The sequence below is a fragment of the Tenebrio molitor genome, chromosome 2 (genome assembly GCF_963966145.1).
Source record: "Tenebrio molitor chromosome 2, icTenMoli1.1, whole genome shotgun sequence".
Taxonomy (NCBI): Eukaryota; Metazoa; Arthropoda; class Insecta; order Coleoptera; family Tenebrionidae; genus Tenebrio; species Tenebrio molitor.
Window position 1 is genome coordinate 21,451,725 of NC_091047.1, and position 8,298 is coordinate 21,460,022.

Genomic DNA, 8,298 nt, shown 5'->3' on the forward strand with positions numbered 1-8,298 from the left:
AAGTTACGTATCAAATTAAAAACAAAACAAAAATATCCATAAGTTTTCAAAATACTAAAAGACAACTTGATTTTTTTTTAATGGGAACACGGGTTAAATGGGGCATCATTAAAAAGCTTATTTTTTTTAGAATTAAATGATATACATAATAGGTTTAGTGATCTGTTCGACTGTAATTAGTAATTACACAAGAGGTTTCATTTAGTCGGATAAATATTTTTTGCAACGAAAACGTATTGCTTAGCAATTAGACGAGAAAAATTGGCAAGATAAAAGCACGACGGCCGTAGGCCGGAGTTGATTTTATCGTGCCAATTTTTCGAGTCTAATTGTCAAGCAATTAGTTTGAGTTGCAAATAAATATTTTTCCTGACTAAATGAAACCTCGAGTGTAATTCGGCGAGACAATTTAATGAATGAACAATAGAAATTTAATTTTTTTATTTGGTATTAAAGGTATTAGATGCCCAGCAACTAAATGTATAAGTTATCTGAGTGTTTTTGCCGGATAAAAGTTAGGGCAAACTTTTATCCGCTGTCAAAGTGACAAAATCACAGCGCGTTATGAGATTTTTTATACATGAATTAAATTGTCGACAGAAATTAAAACTTAATTAAAATAAAATGAAAACACGTAAATAAAGCATCATTTAAAATCCTGTAACGGGTTAAAGCGCCCCATTTTTATCAAAAAATTCCAAAGTCGTGATTTTTGTGTTGAGGGTTCCTTTGCGCTACATGCTGAAAAACAGTTTTGACTCTGCCTCAGAAACAATTGTTTAAAATAGTCCTCTCCGGTAATTCGATGGATACTTGATATAATTACATCATCAACCTCTTTCATTTCCGCATTTTTCTCTTAAAGTTCCTCATCTTCATCGCCCTGTGGTGAAGGGCTGAAGAATATCGCCACCCTTTGTGATTAAGGGGAAGTAGGAGTCTTCCAAAAGTCAGAATAAATTTTCACAGTCACCTACGGAAACAGCTTTACTAGCAGGGTAGTTTAGCCACCTTGTTCCTTTCAACTTTACCCTGGTGGCCCACACTCGGGCACCGTGAGCCTCAATTTGAGTGCTTTCGTTCCTTCGTGCCGCGAACTAGTCCGTGGGCGAAACTAGTTCAATTTCAATGCCCATTGTCCTCTCCGTGTGACTCAGCGAGCAAAGGTTTGCTGATTTCTCAATTTTCCATCAATTTCATTTAACTAAACCTTACTTCTTTGTTTATTTTGGTCTGTCAACTGTCTTCTCTCATTAAAATCCAACACCCCACTTTTCCTGCGACTGCAGCATACGGCAGTACACCATTGGCCCACTCAATTTCACGTGGAGTTAACAAAAACACCGAGTTAATAAAAGGGAGAGATACGAGATTTTAGCTCTCTCCCCGTTTTGCGTGTGCACCAAGTTTGTTTACGTGGTGAACGTTACCGTCAGATTACCGTTAAGTGCCGCAAAAGGGAAAAGCAGCTACAATCCCGTAGTCGCAGTCGAGAACACCCACGACTAGACATCTCGCTGAACAATTTCCCGAGAAAGGCCAGAGTAAAAACTCAGGCTTTTTTTTCTTATCTCGTCACTCTCGCTTTTTATCTTCGTTCTATCGCCAAATAACGTCTTCGTACCCCGGACTCTCCAAAGGCAAATCCGTGATCCTACAGGAGCTACCGTCGGATCCTTGAGGCGAGCTACTTACAACGCTCCGCGCAGGCGCAATCATCACCGCCAAAGCCCACCCTCACCGGAGTCCCGGAGTCCCGCTTCCGGCAGCGGCCAGCACCGCAGCAACTACGGTCAGAGCTTTTTATTCTTAGCGGAAATTTGCCACCAGAAACGGACGATTTGTTCCGTTAATCTGCGCAATCCAAGCTACCTAGTTGACGCGCAAGTTCGCTAAATTTTTATAAAACAAACTTGTAATAAACTTTGTGAAGGGCCTAGCTACTTGACGCTTGATTGTTCGCTCGTATCACTCAAAAATTTTTGAAGTAAATTAACGCCCTGTACGACACGTGGCCACGCGCTCTAATATAGGACAAATTCCCGGGTCAGAAACCGAATCGAAATTTATTTTTACTTTTAAATGGTAGCGGCTTACTAGAATTAATCATATTTTATTTTTACAATTTCATTTATCAAACCAAATACTCTTTTTATGTTCATTTTTTAATTTTTCATCAATATACGTTTATTCCAACAATCTTGTATCGTTGAATTGCCGGAATTTTTCTTCTGAGGTTTTCGGATTTGGACACAGAGTTAAATTTTTAAACTTTTTTTTCAACCAAATCCCTGGCGCCCTATTTTTTTCGATAAGGAACCACCAATACACTAATTGCTCTACGACTGATGCCGAGGCAGTGGACCATCCCCTCAGGTAGATTACAATCCGTCAAAAATTAGAGAACACCAAACTTACGGCAGTAGAGAATGTTGCAATTTGATTATTTCATTTCTCATTGAAACATTTGATTGAGAATATTAAAATTTTATAAATAATAGGAGTATCTAGTTGGGTACGTAAGTTTGATATTTGAAACTTTATCATTCAATAAGGTATACAGTGATTGTTTTCTAAATTTTTCCGCTTGACGTTTCGTTTTGACAAGTTGTGACATTTATTTTCAAAATCCGTTCACACAGGAGAAAATTCTCAAATTCTAACAGTGTCGAACAAAAAAGGAGCTTTTTACACGTATGTCTTACAACATCTTATCTACGATACCGTTTTACTTTTAGTAATTGTTTTAGATATTTGCGATTTTTAAAATTGTGATATTTCCAACAAATTGTTTATTTTATTTTGACAGTTCTGCGCAATAATAGTATATTAAAGAACAAGTTTTATAAGGGTTGATTTGGCGCACGAGTCCCAAGTGTAGAAAACGACCCGTAGGGGAGTTTTGTATAGGACGAGTGCGCCAATGCCCTTATAAAATCATTTTGAATCACCCAATATCATTCATACTGCATTCATCAAGGTCGCACTGATGATATTGACACAGGACCATTAGTGAAACAATCCATTAATAAAATTAATTAATAAAAATTTATTGCTAATAGCCTGTATCAACAAAAATTTTATTTTGAAAATCTTAGGACCTTACTTTACTGCCCGCTTGATGCCTGTTACTTTGGTACCTATAAAAAAGTTTTATATTTTTTTCTTGATAACATTTATTTTTCATGAATCTTACATTTAAGAAAGCACTAATTAGATTCCTACTCTCTTATTTCATTTTCTTAATGGATAAGAAATGTAAAAACTTTCATTAACTAGAAGATCATTAGAGAAATTATATATTAAGCCAGAGACAAAGAATTTGTCTTGCAGTTTCTACGAACGAGATGAACAATTCAAACCGCAAACACGAAACTTTTCTTAACGGTAATTTTATGTAGAGATTAGGTCCTGTTCTTCTAACCAAAGTTATTAATTTCAGAATCCGACGACCCGTTTCTGGGTTTAAGAAAATTATTCGTGGTTTGGGCCTTTCACAAAATTGTCAAATGCTACAACATTTTTTGTTTCATTTTGTACTCGTTTCTTTATTTGGTGATCGTTGTCTACATTATCAAAAATTTCACAGTAGATTTGATAATGCGATACACTACTGGTGTGGTTCTATTTACATACGTAAGTAATCGAATACTTATCAAAAATGAAATTAGTTATGAAATTAGTCCATCACAGCCATGCTCGTCGTCGTTATTTTCGAAGATGCCATGTTTGAACTATCAAAAGAAATGTATACTTCATTTTTGCCGATAAATAGTGCGGGATTAGAAACAGAGCGTTTTATCGTGAAGAAAGCTACCCGGATCAATATTTACATGTATTTTGTTTTCGCAATTACGATGATGTGTGGCATAGTATTGTTACCAATTTTTGGTAGTAACATTGAATGGTTTATTAATGATTTAATTGTTGAGGAGTATTTCGATAGACGCTCAAAAATTGTTATTAACTTCTTACTTTACTCTGGCATTCCATTTATCGCATATACATGTATTCGATTTCCTGGTCTTATGAGCTACGGAATAGTCCAAGTATATGTGCAAGTCTCATTGATTAATCAGCACATTTTAAAAATGAATGACGATGATCTGCGTTTCGAGAAAATGACCAACGGCGAAAAGATTGTTTATCACAATAAGATCTTTAGAAACTTGTGCTTTTGTATCAAACATCATGTTATTTTGGGAAGGTAAAATTCGATAGTTTATTGAAAAAAAATATTTTTTTTTTATTTTTTCAGAACAATAAAAAAATTTCTGCAAACTGCAACATCTCTGGTACCGATATTTGTACTGTTGGGAGTATTGATTTCAATCGGGGTCTTATTCTTGTTAGAACTTGTAAGTTCTAATTCAAAAATTAAATAAGCTTCCTTTAAACGGGCCATGTTTCTAGGTTCTAGAAGATTCAAGTACCATTATGAAAATTCGTTTAGGTGCAGTTGCAACCATCAATATCTTAATTGTTGTTATTTGCTGTGAAGCTGGTCAAATGCTTGTTGATGAAGTACGTAGCTTTAGTTGCCCCATTTAGATACATTATTTATTTTGAATATGACGTGATAATTTTTAAATTTTAGACAAGTTGCGTTTTCGATACTTTAATGAAGTGCTCTTGGTACAATTGGGATTTCAGAAACAAACAAATTTTACTAATTTTCCTGGAAAATTGTTTGAAACCGTTTAAGATGCAGTTCGTCTCAGTCACTATGGATTGTAAGTTAGCAGGTTCTGTAAGTAATCAAGTACGAAATTTACAATTAATAACTTTAATAATCCTGCAGCTTCTGAAAACAGCCACTAGTTACGCCTTAGTGTTGCACAATTTAAGACAGAGTAACTAGCCTCACGAATTAGCAACATTACTTAATAACACAACTGAACAAATAAATCTATTTGTAAGAACATTTTAAATCTTTGGTACCTACACGTTGCTCAGTCATTGTCTTATTCAACATGAATAATATTTTTTAATCTGGTGTTCGTAAGATTTTATTACACTAAAGCCCCGGTTGTATAAAGCTTAGTTAACATGGTGTCAGCTAACAACGCGTCAAGTCGGAAATCCGCCCATTTAATTGGCTGATTCAAACAAAATGTTAAATATCCTCCAATCAGATCGCTTGACATTATGTTAACTTTAACAACGACTTGACATCGCTTTATACAACCGGGCCTTATTAATAACTTGACAGATCTGATCGAACCACATAATAGTCTTTGCCAAAGCCAAATAACCACCAACACTGCATTCTACCCAGAAAATCAACCGGCAACGTTGTGTACTTAGATTTGATTGGTCTAGCATTTTAGTAATGTCAAAATTGCCATTATACACTTAGTGTAATTTTGTTTTCACCAACTTAATTCAACAGGTGGTGGTTATTTGGGTTTGGCGCGGCCTATACTTACAATTTTACAACCTTTGCAAACTTTGCACATTACCTATATCTATTTCTTGTACTAGTTTTTATTCATATTACTGGAATAATACGATAGCTGAACTCAAATTGCACATCACATTCAACAATTTATTTATTGTGACCATTTTATAAAGCAATTACACAAAATATACTATTATAATATTAAGTGTTTGTTCTATTTATGAAGCTAAGTCTTTAGTTTAACTAAGATCCTCTCAGCGCTGAAAAGGCCCTAAGCTTCAGCAGCGCCCTAGTATGTATTATCAAATAATTTCAAACTGAGATTTACTTATTAAATATTACTCTAATATTCTGCCAAATTTTACTTAAAAATTCCTGCTAAAAAGCTTATTAACAGACCGTAAACTTTTTATCATGTAAATAGCCAGCATTAAAAAAAAAGCACCGTATACTCACTAGTAATATCCCGAGTGAATGTCAAATTATCGACAAATTGACATGCACGAGAGGATATTTTGGCAGACTATTTCCTGAGAAAAATTTACATGATAAGTAAGTACAAATAAACGTAATTCTTTTTAAAATATAAAATTAATACCAAATGATTTTTTAATTAGGACTACGCGAAAATTTGGCGCTAGTGCAAATTATCGATAATTGCACTAGTGCAGTATTATCGCTGTAATTCGATCGCTATTGGCTAAAATTCAAATATTCGAGCTTTTTGATTGGCTTAAATTTTTGGAAGGAAATAGTCGCGGATATTGAACTAGAGCAGAATACTCGCTGATATTCGTCCGTTGCTACGTTATTTCTTTAATATGCATTAATATGATTGGTTTAAATAAAAAGGGTAAAAGGGCTCTCCTTCCGCTTTCCAGTCATATCTTTCTGTCGCCAGTAAAACCCGTTACGTTACGTATTGTTGAATATTTTATTTGTTCCACATTTGTAAATAACTATTCACGTTGGGAAGAACAGTAGTGGTGCAAATGACCTGACCTGTTACTATGACAACACATATGAAAGTTAATGCCAAATGTGTGCGATTTGCACCACTGATGTTCAATCCAACGTGAACAGGATATACAGGGTTATTCTAAATGATTGTAGTCGAAGTAGGCCATGCCCATGTTATTACGTTTTTGCCGCTTTCATGTGAACTGTCAGTTGTGTCGCTGTCACTGTCCTTTTTTAGGTGAAAAGTGCGGTGATGAGGATTTTATTTATTTTTGTTAAATTAACGATTGAATCCAGAAATATTGAGTTATTCTACAATCAATTTTAAAAATAGTGAGTTGTTTTGCACCCAATTTAACACATCATTTTGATGATTTTTTTATGTGGAGCGGCAACCATAAATTTTACATTCAGTTTTCACGCCTACTTCGACTACAATCATTTAGAATAACCCTGTACTTCACTTGCCGTCTAAAATATCATATTATCATTAAAAAAAAAAAAAAAATTGTTACACAGTGTGGGACTGGTTTACAAATCTATGAGGGGCATGATGACCAACTCAATAGACCGGGACCAATGGCTTAAGGTGACTTCCGAATCACGAGACAGAATATAGCTTTTTTTTTTTTTTAATTTCGCCCTGGGTCGGAATCGAACCCGCGACGCTAATAGTAGGGTTAAATTGATTCTATGTGACATAATCTATGCCATCACAAATTTCAAAGTAACTGTTGTAAAATGTCTAACTTTACTACTTTGAAAAGTGTTTAATAGGGCAATTTTTTTCTGGGTATGAATGATGAATGATGATGAATGAATGATCTTGTGAACTGAAATTTGATTATTAGTGTAAAAACATATTTACACCGAGCAAAATAGTTATTTATGTATTAAGGGCGTAAGAAGCCCTCTTATGGTCTGAGGTGTGATTTTGCTAAAAACACGCTGAAGGCCATAAAAGCCAGTTCACGCCCGCAGTACATACACTATTTTATGCACGATTAGGGCCTAAGACCTTAACATTTAAAAAAATTAATAAAGAACTGTCTGCTCATATCACGGATGTTCGCATCGCGTAGTGCTCCAGTCAATTTTTTAGTTTTGCGCGTAACCTTGGGAACAGTGAAAACAACCGTAGCCATTTTGCCAGTTGCAATTTTCCATTATAAATTCATTAACGAAATGATGAACGAGGCTGAGAAAGCGGCATTGCGGCAGAAACGAGTGTCCAGTATCGAGTAATCCCCATTCGGGATTAGGTAGTTTAAGGTACGGAAGGTTCGGAATTTCACCAAAAATATTTGCGACTTTTATTTGACATATCTTTATGGCCCACGGGCATAAAGTGGTCCGTGGGCCATAAAGAGACGTTTATGTCAAGAAAATGTGTGCATAATTGTCAAATTATAATATAATCGTGCATAAATGGTAAAAATGTTATTAGCCCTTTTAGTTTTAGGCCACAGAATGTAATGTGGCCAAACGTTAGTAGATGTCTCTGCCTTCTAGTGGTAACGAGTGTGAAGTTGTCGTTACACTATAACTACCCCTGTCAGACGTCGGCAAAGCATACTTACCTGGCGTAGGGGTTACCGTGATCAACAAGGCGGTTCCCCCAGGATGAGGCCCTTCCATTGCACCGAGGTCGGGCTGACCCCTGCGATTATCCCTAATGCGGATAACTCGGGCGCACAATTTTTGGTAGTCGGGACTGCGTGCGCGCTGTCCCGGTCTAATTTAATCTAAACTAAAATGTTTATAGTTTTAGCACTTTTAGTACTTATAGTTTACACAGTTTCATCAGTCAGTCATACATTTATTCCAATTTCTTATCTCTGTGTAGGTAAGGTATGTAATTTTATTTCCATCTTCTACGTAAATGACAGCTTACAGACATTTGTGGTATAACTGGTAGAGGGCGATTCAAACCAGAA

At 35.5% G+C, this 8,298-nt stretch overlaps 1 long non-coding RNA gene and 1 other non-coding gene across 2 annotated transcripts; both read left to right on the forward strand.

The window, feature by feature from the left end:
- The first annotated feature begins 4,266 nt into the window (after positions 1–4,266).
- Positions 4,267–5,537, forward strand: LOC138124034 (uncharacterized). Its single transcript, XR_011156981.1, has 4 exons — positions 4,267–4,358; positions 4,414–4,524; positions 4,598–4,750; positions 4,802–5,537. It is a non-coding gene; the product is annotated as an uncharacterized lncRNA (long non-coding RNA).
- Positions 5,538–7,933: 2,396 nt separating this feature from the next.
- Positions 7,934–8,096, forward strand: LOC138125134 (U1 spliceosomal RNA). Its single transcript, XR_011157355.1, has one exon. It is a non-coding gene; the product is annotated as a U1 spliceosomal RNA (small nuclear RNA).
- The last annotated feature ends 202 nt before the right edge of the window (positions 8,097–8,298 follow it).